This window comes from Aquarana catesbeiana, linkage group LG03 (assembly GCF_042186555.1).
Source record: "Aquarana catesbeiana isolate 2022-GZ linkage group LG03, ASM4218655v1, whole genome shotgun sequence".
NCBI classification, from domain to species: domain Eukaryota; kingdom Metazoa; phylum Chordata; class Amphibia; order Anura; family Ranidae; genus Aquarana; species Aquarana catesbeiana.
Window position 1 is genome coordinate 302,220,303 of NC_133326.1, and position 14,611 is coordinate 302,234,913.

Genomic DNA, 14,611 nt, shown 5'->3' on the forward strand with positions numbered 1-14,611 from the left:
AACTCAGCTGACTAAGCAGGAGAGCCAAAGTCCGCATTCCTATTGCCTTTGGGTCCAGAAAACAAGTTTTCCTAAACACTTACAGCGATGGTCAGCAGGTTTTACTAGTCAGCTATTACAGAGTCTGCACTATAGGCACTGCAGCAAAACTTTGCCTGTGTAGGACCAGCAAACCAGCTCACCTAACATCTTCAGGCAAGGGTCTTCAATTTCTCCTGGTCGACTTATAAACAGTGAAGAAAAAGAGCTCCCAGTGAAGGTGTTGCACCTAAACTGTGCTTTATATTGGCAGATTTCACTTACGGCTGCAAGAGGGGCATGGTGTGGCAAGAGCTTTGAGTGTGCCTGACTGTGAAAAAGTTAAAGGTAAGCACTGTTTCTGCCCGGTTTCGAACCGGGGACCTTTCGCGTGTGAGGCGAACGTGATAACCACTACACTACAGAAACCTATTCATGCTGCTTTGTTGGGCCTTGCAAGTGGAAAGTCTACTCTAAAGTAGAATGCTTGAAAAGGGTTGCTGAAAGCGATATTGTAGCAAAAAGCACTAGCGTGTGCACAGTGTTTCTGCCCGGTTTCGAACCGGGGACCTTTCGCATGTTAGGCGAACGTGATAACCACTACACTACAGAAACCCATTCTTGCAGATTTTTTGTGCCTTGCAAACCGAAAGTCTACGCTAAAGTACAATGCTTGAAAGGGGGTGATGAAAGCGACATTGTGGCAAAAAGCACTAGCGTGTGCACAGTGTTTATGCCCGGTTTCTAACTGGGGACCTTTCGTGTGTGAGGCGAACGTGATTACCACTACACCACAGAAACCCACCACGATAGGCCTTTTCCGGTTGGAGGGTCGGAGGTTGGGGTCACCGTATTAGCTATTATTTGTTTCTGGTTATTTAAAAACCTGAGTTCAGTTTACCATCCTTGCAAATGATACTCTTGAGTAATGAAGAAAACAAGGAAGAAAGCCCATTTCAGATGCCTAGCTTGATACAAATACCATCCTCAAAACAGCCAGTACTGGCAAGATAGACTGAGTCATGGATATCACCTCTAGCTGTTCCACACACTTTTCTCACCAGATCAGAGGAAAACATACACCAATGGTCGTTAGGTTTTCCAACTCAGCTGACTAAGCAGGAGAGCCAAAGTCCGCATTCCTATTGCCTTTGGGTCCAGAAAACAAGTTTTCCTAAACACTTACAGCGATGGTCAGCAGGTTTTACTAGTCAGCTATTACAGAGTCTGCACTATAGGCACTGCAGCAAAACTTTGCCTGTGTAGGACCAGCAAACCAGCTCACCTAACATCTTCAGGCAAGGGTCTTCAATTTCTCCTGGTCGACTTATAAACAGTGAAGAAAAAGAGCTCCCAGTGAAGGTGTTGCACCTAAACTGTGCTTTATATTGGCAGATTTCACTTACGGCTGCAAGAGGGGCATGGTGTGGCAAGAGCTTTGAGTGTGCCTGACTGTGAAAAAGTTAAAGGTAAACACTGTTTCTGCCCGGTTTCGAACCGGGGACCTTTCGCGTGTGAGGCGAACGTGATAACCACTACACTACAGAAACCTATTCATGCTGCTTTGTTGGGCCTTGCAAGTGGAAAGTCTACTCTAAAGTAGAATGCTTGAAAAGGGTTGCTGAAAGCGATATTGTAGCAAAAAGCACTAGCGTGTGCACAGTGTTTCTGCCCGGTTTCGAACCGGGGACCTTTCGCGTGTTAGGCGAACGTGATAACCACTACACTACAGAAACCCATTCTTGCTTTTTTTTTGTGCCTTGCAAACCGAAAGTCTACGCTAAAGTACAATGCTTGAAAGGGGGTGATGAAAGCGACATTGTGGCAAAAAGCACTAACGTGTGCACAGTGTTTCTGCCCGGTTTCGAACCGGGGACCTTTCGCGTGTGAGGCGAACGTGATAACCACTACACTACAGAAACCTATTCATGCTGCTTTGTTGGGCCTTGCAAGTGGAAAGTCTACTCTAAAGTAGAATGCTTGAAAAGGGTTGCTGAAAGCGATATTGTAGCAAAAAGCACTAGCGTGTGCACAGTGTTTCTGCCCGGTTTCGAACCGGGGACCTTTCGCGTGTTAGGCGAACGTGATAACCACTACACTACAGAAACCCATTCTTGCAGATTTTTTGTGCCTTGCAAACCGAAAGTCTACGCTAAAGTACAATGCTTGAAAGGGGGTGATGAAAGCGACATTGTGGCAAAAAGCACTAGCGTGTGCACAGTGTTTATGCTGAAAGCGATATTGTAGCAAAAAGCACTAGCGTGTGCACAGTGTTTCTGCCCTGTTTCGAACCGGGGACTTTTCGCGTGTTAGGCGAACGTGATAACCACTACACTACAGAAAGCCATTCTTGCAGATTTTTTGTGCCTTGCAAACCGAAAGTCTACGCTAAAGTACAATGCTTGAAAGGGGGTGATGAAAGCGACATTGTGGCAAAAAGCACTAGCGTGTGCACAGTGTTTATGCCCGGTTTCTAACTGGGGACCTTTCGTGTGTGAGGCGAACGTGATAACCACTACACCACAGAAACCCACCACAATAGGCCTTTTCCGGTTGGAGGGTCGGAGGTTGGGGTCACCGTATTAGCTATTATTTGTTTCTGGTTATTTAAAAACCTGAGTTCAGTTTACCATCCTTGCAAATGATACTCTTGAGTAATGAAAAAAACAAGGAAGAAAGCCCATTTCAGATGCCTAGCTTGATACAAATACCATCCTCAAAACAGCCAGTACTGGCAAGATAGACTGAGTCATGGATATCACCTCTAGCTGTTCCACACACTTTTCTCACCAGATCAGAGGAAAACATACACCAATGGTCGTTAGGTTTTCCAACTCAGCTGACTAAGCAGGAGAGCCAAAGTCCGCATTCCTATTGCCTTTGGGTCCAGAAAACAAGTTTTCCTAAACACTTACAGCGATGGTCAGCAGGTTTTACTAGTCAGCTATTACAGAGTCTGCACTATAGGCACTGCAGCAAAACTTTGCCTGTGTAGGACCAGCAAACCAGGTCACCTAACATCTTCAGGCAAGGGTCTTCAATTTCTCCTGGTCGACTTATAAACAGTGAAGAAAAAGAGCTCCCAGTGAAGGTGTTGCACCTAAACTGTGCTTTATATTGGCAGATTTCACTTACGGCTGCAAGAGGGGCATGGTGTGGCAAGAGCTTTGAGTGTGCCTGACTGTGAAAAATTTAAAGGTAAGCACTGTTTCTGCCCGGTTTCGAACCGGGGACCTTTCGCGTGTGAGGAGAACGTGATAACCACTACACTACAGAAACCTATTCATGCTGCTTTGTCGGGCCTTGCAAGTGGAAAGTCTACTCTAAAGTAGAATGCTTGAAAAGGGTTGCTGAAAGCGATATTGTAGCAAAAAGCACTAGCGTGTGCACAGTGTTTCTGCCCGGTTTCGAACCGGGGACCTTTCGCATGTTAGGCGAACGTGATAACCACTACACTACAGAAACCGATTCTTGCAGATTTTTTGTGCCTTGCAAACCGAAAGTCTACGCTAAAGTACAATGCTTGAAAGGGGGTGATGAAAGCGACATTGTGGCAAAAAGCACTAGCGTGTGCACAGTGTTTATGCCCGGTTTCTAACTGGGGACCTTTCGTGTGTGAGGCGAACGTGATTACCACTACACCACAGAAACCCACCACGATAGGCCTTTTCCGGTTGGAGGGTCGGAGGTTGGGGTCACCGTATTAGCTATTATTTGTTTCTGGTTATTTAAAAACCTGAGTTCAGTTTACCATCCTTGCAAATGATACTCTTGAGTAATGAAGAAAACAAGGAAGAAAGCCCATTTCAGATGCCTAGCTTGATACAAATACCATCCTCAAAACAGCCAGTACTGGCAAGATAGACTGAGTCATGGATATCACCTCTAGCTGTTCCACACACTTTTCTCACCAGATCAGAGGAAAACATACACCAATGGTCGTTAGGTTTTCCAACTCAGCTGACTAAGCAGGAGAGCCAAAGTCCGCATTCCTATTGCCTTTGGGTCCAGAAAACAAGTTTTCCTAAACACTTACAGCGATGGTCAGCAGGTTTTACTAGTCAGCTATTACAGAGTCTGCACTATAGGCACTGCAGCAAAACTTTGCCTGTGTAGGACCAGCAAACCAGCTCACCTAACATCTTCAGGCAAGGGTCTTCAATTTCTCCTGGTCGACTTATAAACAGTGAAGAAAAAGAGCTCCCAGTGAAGGTGTTGCACCTAAACTGTGCTTTATATTGGCAGATTTCACTTACGGCTGCAAGAGGGGCATGGTGTGGCAAGAGCTTTGAGTGTGCCTGACTGTGAAAAAGTTAAAGGTAAGCACTGTTTCTGCCCGGTTTCGAACCGGGGACCTTTCGCGTGTGAGGCGAACGTGATAACCACTACACTACAGAAACCTATTCATGCTGCTTTGTTGGGCCTTGCAAGTGGAAAGTCTACTCTAAAGTAGAATGCTTGAAAAGGGTTGCTGAAAGCGATATTGTAGCAAAAAGCACTAGCGTGTGCACAGTGTTTCTGCCCGGTTTCGAACCGGGGACCTTTCGCGTGTTAGGCGAACGTGATAACCACTACACTACAGAAACCCATTCTTGCTTTTTTTTTGTGCCTTGCAAACCGAAAGTCTACGCTAAAGTATAATGCTTGAAAGGGGGTGATGAAAGCGACATTGTGGCAAAAAGCACTAGCGTGTGCACAGTGTTTCTGCCCGGTTTCTAACTGGGGACCTTTCGTGTGTGAGGCGAACGTGATAACCACTACACCACAGAAACCCACCACGATAGGCCTTTTCCGGTTGGAGGGTCGGAGGTTGGGGTCACCGTATTAGCTATTATTTGTTTCTGGTTATTTAAAAACCTGAGTTCAGTTTACCATCCTTGCAAATGATACTCTTGAGTAATGAAGAAAACAAGGAAGAAAGCCCATTTCAGATGCCTAGCTTGATACAAATACCATCCTCAAAACAGCCAGTACTGGCAAGATAGACTGAGTCATGGATATCACCTCTAGCTGTTCCACACACTTTTCTCACCAGATCAGAGGAAAACATACACCAATGGTCGTTAGGTTTTCCAACTCAGCTGACTAAGCAGGAGAGCCAAAGTCCGCATTCCTATTGCCTTTGGGTCCAGAAAACAAGTTTTCCTAAACACTTACAGCGATGGTCAGCAGGTTTTACTAGTCAGCTATTACAGAGTCTGCACTATAGGCACTGCAGCAAAACTTTGCCTGTGTAGGACCAGCAAACCAGCTCACCTAACATCTTCAGGCAAGGGTCTTCAATTTCTCCTGGTCGACTTATAAACAGTGAAGAAAAAGAGCTCCCAGTGAAGGTGTTGCACCTAAACTGTGCTTTATATTGGCAGATTTCACTTACGGCTGCAAGAGGGGCATGGTGTGGCAAGAGCTTTGAGTGTGCCTGACTGTGAAAAAGTTAAAGGTAAGCACTGTTTCTGCCCGGTTTCGAACCGGGGACCTTTCGCGTGTGAGGCGAACGTGATAACCACTACACTACAGAAACCTATTCATGCTGCTTTGTTGGGCCTTGCAAGTGGAAAGTCTACTCTAAAGTAGAATGCTTGAAAAGGGTTGCTGAAAGCGATATTGTAGCAAAAAGCACTAGCGTGTGCACAGTGTTTCTGCCCGGTTTCGAACCGGGGACCTTTCGCATGTTAGGCGAACGTGATAACCACTACACTACAGAAACCCATTCTTGCAGATTTTTTGTGCCTTGCAAACCGAAAGTCTACGCTAAAGTACAATGCTTGAAAGGGGGTGATGAAAGCGACATTGTGGCAAAAAGCACTAGCGTGTGCACAGTGTTTATGCCCGGTTTCTAACTGGGGACCTTTCGTGTGTGAGGCGAACGTGATTACCACTACACCACAGAAACCCACCACGATAGGCCTTTTCCGGTTGGAGGGTCGGAGGTTGGGGTCACCGTATTAGCTATTATTTGTTTCTGGTTATTTAAAAACCTGAGTTCAGTTTACCATCCTTGCAAATGATACTCTTGAGTAATGAAGAAAACAAGGAAGAAAGCCCATTTCAGATGCCTAGCTTGATACAAATACCATCCTCAAAACAGCCAGTACTGGCAAGATAGACTGAGTCATGGATATCACCTCTAGCTGTTCCACACACTTTTCTCACCAGATCAGAGGAAAACATACACCAATGGTCGTTAGGTTTTCCAACTCAGCTGACTAAGCAGGAGAGCCAAAGTCCGCATTCCTATTGCCTTTGGGTCCAGAAAACAAGTTTTCCTAAACACTTACAGCGATGGTCAGCAGGTTTTACTAGTCAGCTATTACAGAGTCTGCACTATAGGCACTGCAGCAAAACTTTGCCTGTGTAGGACCAGCAAACCAGCTCACCTAACATCTTCAGGCAAGGGTCTTCAATTTCTCCTGGTCGACTTATAAACAGTGAAGAAAAAGAGCTCCCAGTGAAGGTGTTGCACCTAAACTGTGCTTTATATTGGCAGATTTCACTTACGGCTGCAAGAGGGGCATGGTGTGGCAAGAGCTTTGAGTGTGCCTGACTGTGAAAAAGTTAAAGGTAAACACTGTTTCTGCCCGGTTTCGAACCGGGGAACTTTCGCGTGTGAGGCGAACGTGATAACCACTACACTACAGAAACCTATTCATGCTGCTTTGTTGGGCCTTGCAAGTGGAAAGTCTACTCTAAAGTAGAATGCTTGAAAAGGGTTGCTGAAAGCGATATTGTAGCAAAAAGCACTAGCGTGTGCACAGTGTTTCTGCCCGGTTTCGAACCGGGGACCTTTCGCGTGTTAGGCGAACGTGATAACCACTACACTACAGAAACCCATTCTTGCTTTTTTTTTGTGCCTTGCAAACCGAAAGTCTACGCTAAAGTACAATGCTTGAAAGGGGGTGATGAAAGCGACATTGTGGCAAAAAGCACTAACGTGTGCACAGTGTTTCTGCCCGGTTTCGAACCGGGGACCTTTCGCGTGTGAGGCGAACGTGATAACCACTACACTACAGAAACCTATTCATGCTGCTTTGTTGGGCCTTGCAAGTGGAAAGTCTACTCTAAAGTAGAATGCTTGAAAAGGGTTGCTGAAAGCGATATTGTAGCAAAAAGCACTAGCGTGTGCACAGTGTTTCTGCCCGGTTTCGAACCGGGGACCTTTCGCGTGTTAGGCGAACGTGATAACCACTACACTACAGAAACCCATTCTTGCAGATTTTTTGTGCCTTGCAAACCGAAAGTCTACGCTAAAGTACAATGCTTGAAAGGGGGTGATGAAAGCGACATTGTGGCAAAAAGCACTAGCGTGTGCACAGTGTTTATGCTGAAAGCGATATTGTAGCAAAAAGCACTAGCGTGTGCACAGTGTTTCTGCCCTGTTTCGAACCGGGGACTTTTCGCGTGTTAGGCGAACGTGATAACCACTACACTACAGAAAGCCATTCTTGCAGATTTTTTGTGCCTTGCAAACCGAAAGTCTACGCTAAAGTACAATGCTTGAAAGGGGGTGATGAAAGCGACATTGTGGCAAAAAGCACTAGCGTGTGCACAGTGTTTATGCCCGGTTTCTAACTGGGGACCTTTCGTGTGTGAGGCGAACGTGATAACCACTACACCACAGAAACCCACCACAATAGGCCTTTTCCGGTTGGAGGGTCGGAGGTTGGGGTCACCGTATTAGCTATTATTTGTTTCTGGTTATTTAAAAACCTGAGTTCAGTTTACCATCCTTGCAAATGATACTCTTGAGTAATGAAAAAAACAAGGAAGAAAGCCCATTTCAGATGCCTAGCTTGATACAAATACCATCCTCAAAACAGCCAGTACTGGCAAGATAGACTGAGTCATGGATATCACCTCTAGCTGTTCCACACACTTTTCTCACCAGATCAGAGGAAAACATACACCAATGGTCGTTAGGTTTTCCAACTCAGCTGACTAAGCAGGAGAGCCAAAGTCCGCATTCCTATTGCCTTTGGGTCCAGAAAACAAGTTTTCCTAAACACTTACAGCGATGGTCAGCAGGTTTTACTAGTCAGCTATTACAGAGTCTGCACTATAGGCACTGCAGCAAAACTTTGCCTGTGTAGGACCAGCAAACCAGGTCACCTAACATCTTCAGGCAAGGGTCTTCAATTTCTCCTGGTCGACTTATAAACAGTGAAGAAAAAGAGCTCCCAGTGAAGGTGTTGCACCTAAACTGTGCTTTATATTGGCAGATTTCACTTACGGCTGCAAGAGGGGCATGGTGTGGCAAGAGCTTTGAGTGTGCCTGACTGTGAAAAATTTAAAGGTAAGCACTGTTTCTGCCCGGTTTCGAACCGGGGACCTTTCGCGTGTGAGGAGAACGTGATAACCACTACACTACAGAAACCTATTCATGCTGCTTTGTCGGGCCTTGCAAGTGGAAAGTCTACTCTAAAGTAGAATGCTTGAAAAGGGTTGCTGAAAGCGATATTGTAGCAAAAAGCACTAGCGTGTGCACAGTGTTTCTGCCCGGTTTCGAACCGGGGACCTTTCGCATGTTAGGCGAACGTGATAACCACTACACTACAGAAACCGATTCTTGCAGATTTTTTGTGCCTTGCAAACCGAAAGTCTACGCTAAAGTACAATGCTTGAAAGGGGGTGATGAAAGCGACATTGTGGCAAAAAGCACTAGCGTGTGCACAGTGTTTATGCCCGGTTTCTAACTGGGGACCTTTCGTGTGTGAGGCGAACGTGATTACCACTACACCACAGAAACCCACCACGATAGGCCTTTTCCGGTTGGAGGGTCGGAGGTTGGGGTCACCGTATTAGCTATTATTTGTTTCTGGTTATTTAAAAACCTGAGTTCAGTTTACCATCCTTGCAAATGATACTCTTGAGTAATGAAGAAAACAAGGAAGAAAGCCCATTTCAGATGCCTAGCTTGATACAAATACCATCCTCAAAACAGCCAGTACTGGCAAGATAGACTGAGTCATGGATATCACCTCTAGCTGTTCCACACACTTTTCTCACCAGATCAGAGGAAAACATACACCAATGGTCGTTAGGTTTTCCAACTCAGCTGACTAAGCAGGAGAGCCAAAGTCCGCATTCCTATTGCCTTTGGGTCCAGAAAACAAGTTTTCCTAAACACTTACAGCGATGGTCAGCAGGTTTTACTAGTCAGCTATTACAGAGTCTGCACTATAGGCACTGCAGCAAAACTTTGCCTGTGTAGGACCAGCAAACCAGCTCACCTAACATCTTCAGGCAAGGGTCTTCAATTTCTCCTGGTCGACTTATAAACAGTGAAGAAAAAGAGCTCCCAGTGAAGGTGTTGCACCTAAACTGTGCTTTATATTGGCAGATTTCACTTACGGCTGCAAGAGGGGCATGGTGTGGCAAGAGCTTTGAGTGTGCCTGACTGTGAAAAAGTTAAAGGTAAGCACTGTTTCTGCCCGGTTTCGAACCGGGGACCTTTCGCGTGTGAGGCGAACGTGATAACCACTACACTACAGAAACCTATTCATGCTGCTTTGTTGGGCCTTGCAAGTGGAAAGTCTACTCTAAAGTAGAATGCTTGAAAAGGGTTGCTGAAAGCGATATTGTAGCAAAAAGCACTAGCGTGTGCACAGTGTTTCTGCCCGGTTTCGAACCGGGGACCTTTCGCGTGTTAGGCGAACGTGATAACCACTACACTACAGAAACCCATTCTTGCTTTTTTTTTGTGCCTTGCAAACCGAAAGTCTACGCTAAAGTATAATGCTTGAAAGGGGGTGATGAAAGCGACATTGTGGCAAAAAGCACTAGCGTGTGCACAGTGTTTCTGCCCGGTTTCTAACTGGGGACCTTTCGTGTGTGAGGCGAACGTGATAACCACTACACCACAGAAACCCACCACGATAGGCCTTTTCCGGTTGGAGGGTCGGAGGTTGGGGTCACCGTATTAGCTATTATTTGTTTCTGGTTATTTAAAAACCTGAGTTCAGTTTACCATCCTTGCAAATGATACTCTTGAGTAATGAAGAAAACAAGGAAGAAAGCCCATTTCAGATGCCTAGCTTGATACAAATACCATCCTCAAAACAGCCAGTACTGGCAAGATAGACTGAGTCATGGATATCACCTCTAGCTGTTCCACACACTTTTCTCACCAGATCAGAGGAAAACATACACCAATGGTCGTTAGGTTTTCCAACTCAGCTGACTAAGCAGGAGAGCCAAAGTCCGCATTCCTATTGCCTTTGGGTCCAGAAAACAAGTTTTCCTAAACACTTACAGCGATGGTCAGCAGGTTTTACTAGTCAGCTATTACAGAGTCTGCACTATAGGCACTGCAGCAAAACTTTGCCTGTGTAGGACCAGCAAACCAGCTCACCTAACATCTTCAGGCAAGGGTCTTCAATTTCTCCTGGTCGACTTATAAACAGTGAAGAAAAAGAGCTCCCAGTGAAGGTGTTGCACCTAAACTGTGCTTTATATTGGCAGATTTCACTTACGGCTGCAAGAGGGGCATGGTGTGGCAAGAGCTTTGAGTGTGCCTGACTGTGAAAAAGTTAAAGGTAAACACTGTTTCTGCCCGGTTTCGAACCGGGGACCTTTCGCGTGTGAGGCGAACGTGATAACCACTACACTACAGAAACCTATTCATGCTGCTTTGTTGGGCCTTGCAAGTGGAAAGTCTACTCTAAAGTAGAATGCTTGAAAAGGGTTGCTGAAAGCGATATTGTAGCAAAAAGCACTAGCGTGTGCACAGTGTTTCTGCCCGGTTTCGAACCGGGGACCTTTCGCGTGTTAGGCGAACGTGATAACCACTACACTACAGAAACCCATTCTTGCAGATTTTTTGTGCCTTGCAAACCGAAAGTCTACGCTAAAGTACAATGCTTGAAAGGGGGTGATGAAAGCGACATTGTGGCAAAAAGCACTAGCGTGTGCACAGTGTTTATGCCCGGTTTCTAACTGGGGACCTTACGTGTGTGAGGCGAACGTGATAACCACTACACCACAGAAACCCACCACGATAGGCCTTTTCCGGTTGGAGGGTCGGAGGTTGGGGTCACCGTATTAGCTATTATTTGTTTCTGGTTATTTAAAAACCTGAGTTCAGTTTACCATCCTTGCAAATGATACTCTTGAGTAATGAAGAAAACAAGGAAGAAAGCCCATTTCAGATGCCTAGCTTGATACAAATACCATCCTCAAAACAGCCAGTACTGGCAAGATAGACTGAGTCATGGATATCACCTCTAGCTGTTCCACACACTTTTCTCACCAGATCAGAGGAAAACATACACCAATGGTCGTTAGGTTTTCCAACTCAGCTGACTAAGCAGGAGAGCCAAAGTCCGCATTCCTATTGCCTTTGGGTCCAGAAAACAAGTTTTCCTAAACACTTACAGCGATGGTCAGCAGGTTTTACTAGTCAGCTATTACAGAGTCTGCACTATAGGCACTGCAGCAAAACTTTGCCTGTGTAGGACCAGCAAACCAGGTCACCTAACATCTTCAGGCAAGGGTCTTCAATTTCTCCTGGTCGACTTATAAACAGTGAAGAAAAAGAGCTCCCAGTGAAGGTGTTGCACCTAAACTGTGCTTTATATTGGCAGATTTCACTTACGGCTGCAAGAGGGGCATGGTGTGGCAAGAGCTTTGAGTGTGCCTGACTGTGAAAAAGTTAAAGGTAAGCACTGTTTCTGCCCGGTTTCGAACCGGGGACCTTTCGCGTGTGAGGCGAACATGATAACCACTACACTACAGAAACCTATTCATGCTGCTTTGTTGGGCCTTGCAAGTGGAAAGTCTACTCTAAAGTAGAATGCTTGAAAAGGGTTGCTGAAAGCGATATTGTAGCAAAAAGCACTAGCGTGTGCACAGTGTTTCTGCCCGGTTTCGAACCGGGGACCTTTCGCGTGTTAGGCGAACGTGATAACCACTACACTACAGAAACCCATTCTTGCAGATTTTTTGTGCCTTGCAAACCGAAAGTCTACGCTAAAGTACAATGCTTGAAAGGGGGTGATGAAAGCGACATTGTGGCAAAAAGCACTTGCGTGTGCACAGTGTTTATGCCCGGTTTCTAACTGGGGACCTTACGTGTGTGAGGCGAACGTGATAACCACTACACCACAGAAACCCACCACGATAGGCCTTTTCCGGTTGGAGGGTCGGAGGTTGGGGTCACCGTATTAGCTATTATTTGTTTCTGGTTATTTAAAAACCTGAGTTCAGTTTACCATCCTTGCAAATGATACTCTTGAGTAATGAAGAAAACAAGGAAGAAAGCCCATTTCAGATGCCTAGCTTGATACAAATACCATCCTCAAAACAGCCAGTACTGGCAAGATAGACTGAGTCATGGATATCACCTCTAGCTGTTCCACACAATTTTCTCACCAGATCAGAGGAAAACATACACCAATGGTCGTTAGGTTTTCCAACTCAGCTGACTAAGCAGGAGAGCCAAAGTCCGCATTCCTATTGCCTTTGGGTCCAGAAAACAAGTTTTCCTAAACACTTACAGCGATGGTCAGCAGGTTTTACTAGTCAGCTATTACAGAGTCTGCACTATAGGCACTGCAGCAAAACTTTGCCTGTGTAGGACCAGCAAACCAGCTCACCTAACATCTTCAGGCAAGGGTCTTCAATTTCTCCTGGTCGACTTATAAACAGTGAAGAAAAAGAGCTCCCAGTGAAGGTGTTGCACCTAAACTGTGCTTTATATTGGCAGATTTCACTTACGGCTGCAAGAGGGGCATGGTGTGGCAAGAGATTTGAGTGTGCCTGACCGTGAAAAAGTTAAAGGTAAGCACTGTTTCTGCCCGGTTTCGAACCGGGGACCTTTCGCGTGTGAGGCGAACGTGATAACCACTACACTACAGAAACCTATTCATGCTGCTTTGTTGGGCCTTGCAAGTGGAAAGTCTACTCTAAAGTAGAATGCTTGAAAAGGGTTGCTGAAAGCGATATTGTAGCAAAAAGCACTAGCGTGTGCACAGTGTTTCTGCCTGGTTTCGAACCGGGGACCTTTCGCGTGTTAGGCGAACGTGATAAGCACTACACTACAGAAACCCATTCTTGCATATTTTTTGTGCCTTGCAAACCGAAAGTCTACGCTAAAGTACAATGCTTGAAAGGGGGTGATGAAAGCGACATTGTGGCAAAAAGCACTAGCGTGTGCACAGTGTTTATGCCCGGTTTCTAACTGGGGACCTTTCGTGTGTGAGGCGAACGTGATTACCACTACACCACAGAAACCCACCACGATAGGCCTTTTCCGGTTGGAGGGTCGGAGGTTGGGGTCACCGTATTAGCTATTATTTGTTTCTGGTTATTTAAAAACCTGAGTTCAGTTTACCATCCTTGCAAATGATACTCTTGAGTAATGAAGAAAACAAGGAAGAAAGCCCATTTCAGATGCCTAGCTTGATACAAATACCATCCTCAAAACAGCCAGTACTGGCAAGATAGACTGAGTCATGGATATCACCTCTAGCTGTTCCACACACTTTTCTCACCAGATCAGAGGAAAACATACACCAATGGTCGTTAGGTTTTCCAACTCAGCTGACTAAGCAGGAGAGCCAAAGTCCGCATTCCTATTGCCTTTGGGTCCAGAAAACAAGTTTTCCTAAACACTTACAGCGATGGTCAGCAGGTTTTACTAGTCAGCTATTACAGAGTCTGCACTATAGGCACTGCAGCAAAACTTTGCCTGTGTAGGACCAGCAAACCAGCTCACCTAACATCTTCAGGCAAGGGTCTTCAATTTCTCCTGGTCGACTTATAAACAGTGAAGAAAAAGAGCTCCCAGTGAAGGTGTTGCACCTAAACTGTGCTTTATATTGGCAGATTTCACTTACGGCTGCAAGAGGGGCATGGTGTGGCAAGAGCTTTGAGTGTGCCTGACTGTGAAAAAGTTAAAGGTAAGCACTGTTTCTGCCCGGTTTCGAACCGGGGACCTTTCGCGTGTGAGGCGAACGTGATAACCACTACACTACAGAAACCTATTCATGCTGCTTTGTTGGGCCTTGCAAGTGGAAAGTCTACTCTAAAGTAGAATGCTTGAAAAGGGTTGCTGAAAGCGATATTGTAGCAAAAAGCACTAGCGTGTGCACAGTGTTTCTGCCCGGTTTCGAACCGGGGACCTTTCGCGTGTTAGGCGAACGTGATAACCACTACACTACAGAAACCCATTCTTGCAGATTTTTTGTGCCTTGCAAACCGAAAGTCTACGCTAAAGTACAATGCTTGAAAGGGGGTGATGAAAGCGACATTGTGGCAAAAAGCACTAGCGTGTGCACAGTGTTTATGCCCGGTTTCTAACTGGGGACCTTACGTGTGTGAGGCGAACGTGATAACCACTACACCACAGAAACCCACCACGATAGGCCTTTTCCGGTTGGAGGGTCGGAGGTTGGGGTCACCGTATTAGCTATTATTTGTTTCTGGTTATTTAAAAACCTGAGTTCAGTTTACCATCCTTGCAAATGATACTCTTGAGTAATGAAGAAAACAAGGAAGAAGGCCCATTTCAGATGCCTAGCTTGATACAAATACCATCCTCAAAACAGCCAGTACTGGCAAGATAGACTGAGTCATGGATATCACCTCTAGCTGTTCC

At 45.7% G+C, this 14,611-nt stretch overlaps 20 non-coding genes across 20 annotated transcripts; all 20 read right to left on the minus strand.

Moving 5' to 3' along the window:
* Positions 1-374: 374 nt before the first annotated feature.
* On the minus strand, positions 375-447 carry TRNAV-CAC (transfer RNA valine (anticodon CAC)). Its single transcript has one exon. It is a non-coding gene; the product is annotated as a tRNA-Val (tRNA).
* Positions 448-1,495: 1,048 nt separating this feature from the next.
* On the minus strand, positions 1,496-1,568 carry TRNAV-CAC (transfer RNA valine (anticodon CAC)). The gene has a single exon. It is a non-coding gene; the product is annotated as a tRNA-Val (tRNA).
* Positions 1,569-1,681: 113 nt separating this feature from the next.
* TRNAV-AAC (transfer RNA valine (anticodon AAC)) lies at positions 1,682-1,754 on the minus strand. The gene has a single exon. It is a non-coding gene; the product is annotated as a tRNA-Val (tRNA).
* A 113-nt stretch (positions 1,755-1,867) lies between these two features.
* Positions 1,868-1,940, minus strand: TRNAV-CAC (transfer RNA valine (anticodon CAC)). The gene has a single exon. It is a non-coding gene; the product is annotated as a tRNA-Val (tRNA).
* Positions 1,941-2,053: 113 nt separating this feature from the next.
* Positions 2,054-2,126, minus strand: TRNAV-AAC (transfer RNA valine (anticodon AAC)). The gene has a single exon. It is a non-coding gene; the product is annotated as a tRNA-Val (tRNA).
* A 2,219-nt stretch (positions 2,127-4,345) lies between these two features.
* TRNAV-CAC (transfer RNA valine (anticodon CAC)) lies at positions 4,346-4,418 on the minus strand. The gene has a single exon. It is a non-coding gene; the product is annotated as a tRNA-Val (tRNA).
* A 113-nt stretch (positions 4,419-4,531) lies between these two features.
* Positions 4,532-4,604, minus strand: TRNAV-AAC (transfer RNA valine (anticodon AAC)). Its single transcript has one exon. It is a non-coding gene; the product is annotated as a tRNA-Val (tRNA).
* Positions 4,605-5,466: 862 nt separating this feature from the next.
* TRNAV-CAC (transfer RNA valine (anticodon CAC)) lies at positions 5,467-5,539 on the minus strand. The gene has a single exon. It is a non-coding gene; the product is annotated as a tRNA-Val (tRNA).
* A 1,234-nt stretch (positions 5,540-6,773) lies between these two features.
* Positions 6,774-6,846, minus strand: TRNAV-AAC (transfer RNA valine (anticodon AAC)). The gene has a single exon. It is a non-coding gene; the product is annotated as a tRNA-Val (tRNA).
* A 113-nt stretch (positions 6,847-6,959) lies between these two features.
* Positions 6,960-7,032, minus strand: TRNAV-CAC (transfer RNA valine (anticodon CAC)). The gene has a single exon. It is a non-coding gene; the product is annotated as a tRNA-Val (tRNA).
* A 113-nt stretch (positions 7,033-7,145) lies between these two features.
* On the minus strand, positions 7,146-7,218 carry TRNAV-AAC (transfer RNA valine (anticodon AAC)). The gene has a single exon. It is a non-coding gene; the product is annotated as a tRNA-Val (tRNA).
* Positions 7,219-9,437: 2,219 nt separating this feature from the next.
* Positions 9,438-9,510, minus strand: TRNAV-CAC (transfer RNA valine (anticodon CAC)). Its single transcript has one exon. It is a non-coding gene; the product is annotated as a tRNA-Val (tRNA).
* A 113-nt stretch (positions 9,511-9,623) lies between these two features.
* Positions 9,624-9,696, minus strand: TRNAV-AAC (transfer RNA valine (anticodon AAC)). The gene has a single exon. It is a non-coding gene; the product is annotated as a tRNA-Val (tRNA).
* Positions 9,697-10,558: 862 nt separating this feature from the next.
* Positions 10,559-10,631, minus strand: TRNAV-CAC (transfer RNA valine (anticodon CAC)). The gene has a single exon. It is a non-coding gene; the product is annotated as a tRNA-Val (tRNA).
* Positions 10,632-10,744: 113 nt separating this feature from the next.
* TRNAV-AAC (transfer RNA valine (anticodon AAC)) lies at positions 10,745-10,817 on the minus strand. The gene has a single exon. It is a non-coding gene; the product is annotated as a tRNA-Val (tRNA).
* An 862-nt stretch (positions 10,818-11,679) lies between these two features.
* TRNAV-CAC (transfer RNA valine (anticodon CAC)) lies at positions 11,680-11,752 on the minus strand. The gene has a single exon. It is a non-coding gene; the product is annotated as a tRNA-Val (tRNA).
* A 113-nt stretch (positions 11,753-11,865) lies between these two features.
* Positions 11,866-11,938, minus strand: TRNAV-AAC (transfer RNA valine (anticodon AAC)). The gene has a single exon. It is a non-coding gene; the product is annotated as a tRNA-Val (tRNA).
* An 862-nt stretch (positions 11,939-12,800) lies between these two features.
* Positions 12,801-12,873, minus strand: TRNAV-CAC (transfer RNA valine (anticodon CAC)). The gene has a single exon. It is a non-coding gene; the product is annotated as a tRNA-Val (tRNA).
* Positions 12,874-13,921: 1,048 nt separating this feature from the next.
* On the minus strand, positions 13,922-13,994 carry TRNAV-CAC (transfer RNA valine (anticodon CAC)). Its single transcript has one exon. It is a non-coding gene; the product is annotated as a tRNA-Val (tRNA).
* Positions 13,995-14,107: 113 nt separating this feature from the next.
* On the minus strand, positions 14,108-14,180 carry TRNAV-AAC (transfer RNA valine (anticodon AAC)). The gene has a single exon. It is a non-coding gene; the product is annotated as a tRNA-Val (tRNA).
* Positions 14,181-14,611: the final 431 nt, after the last annotated feature.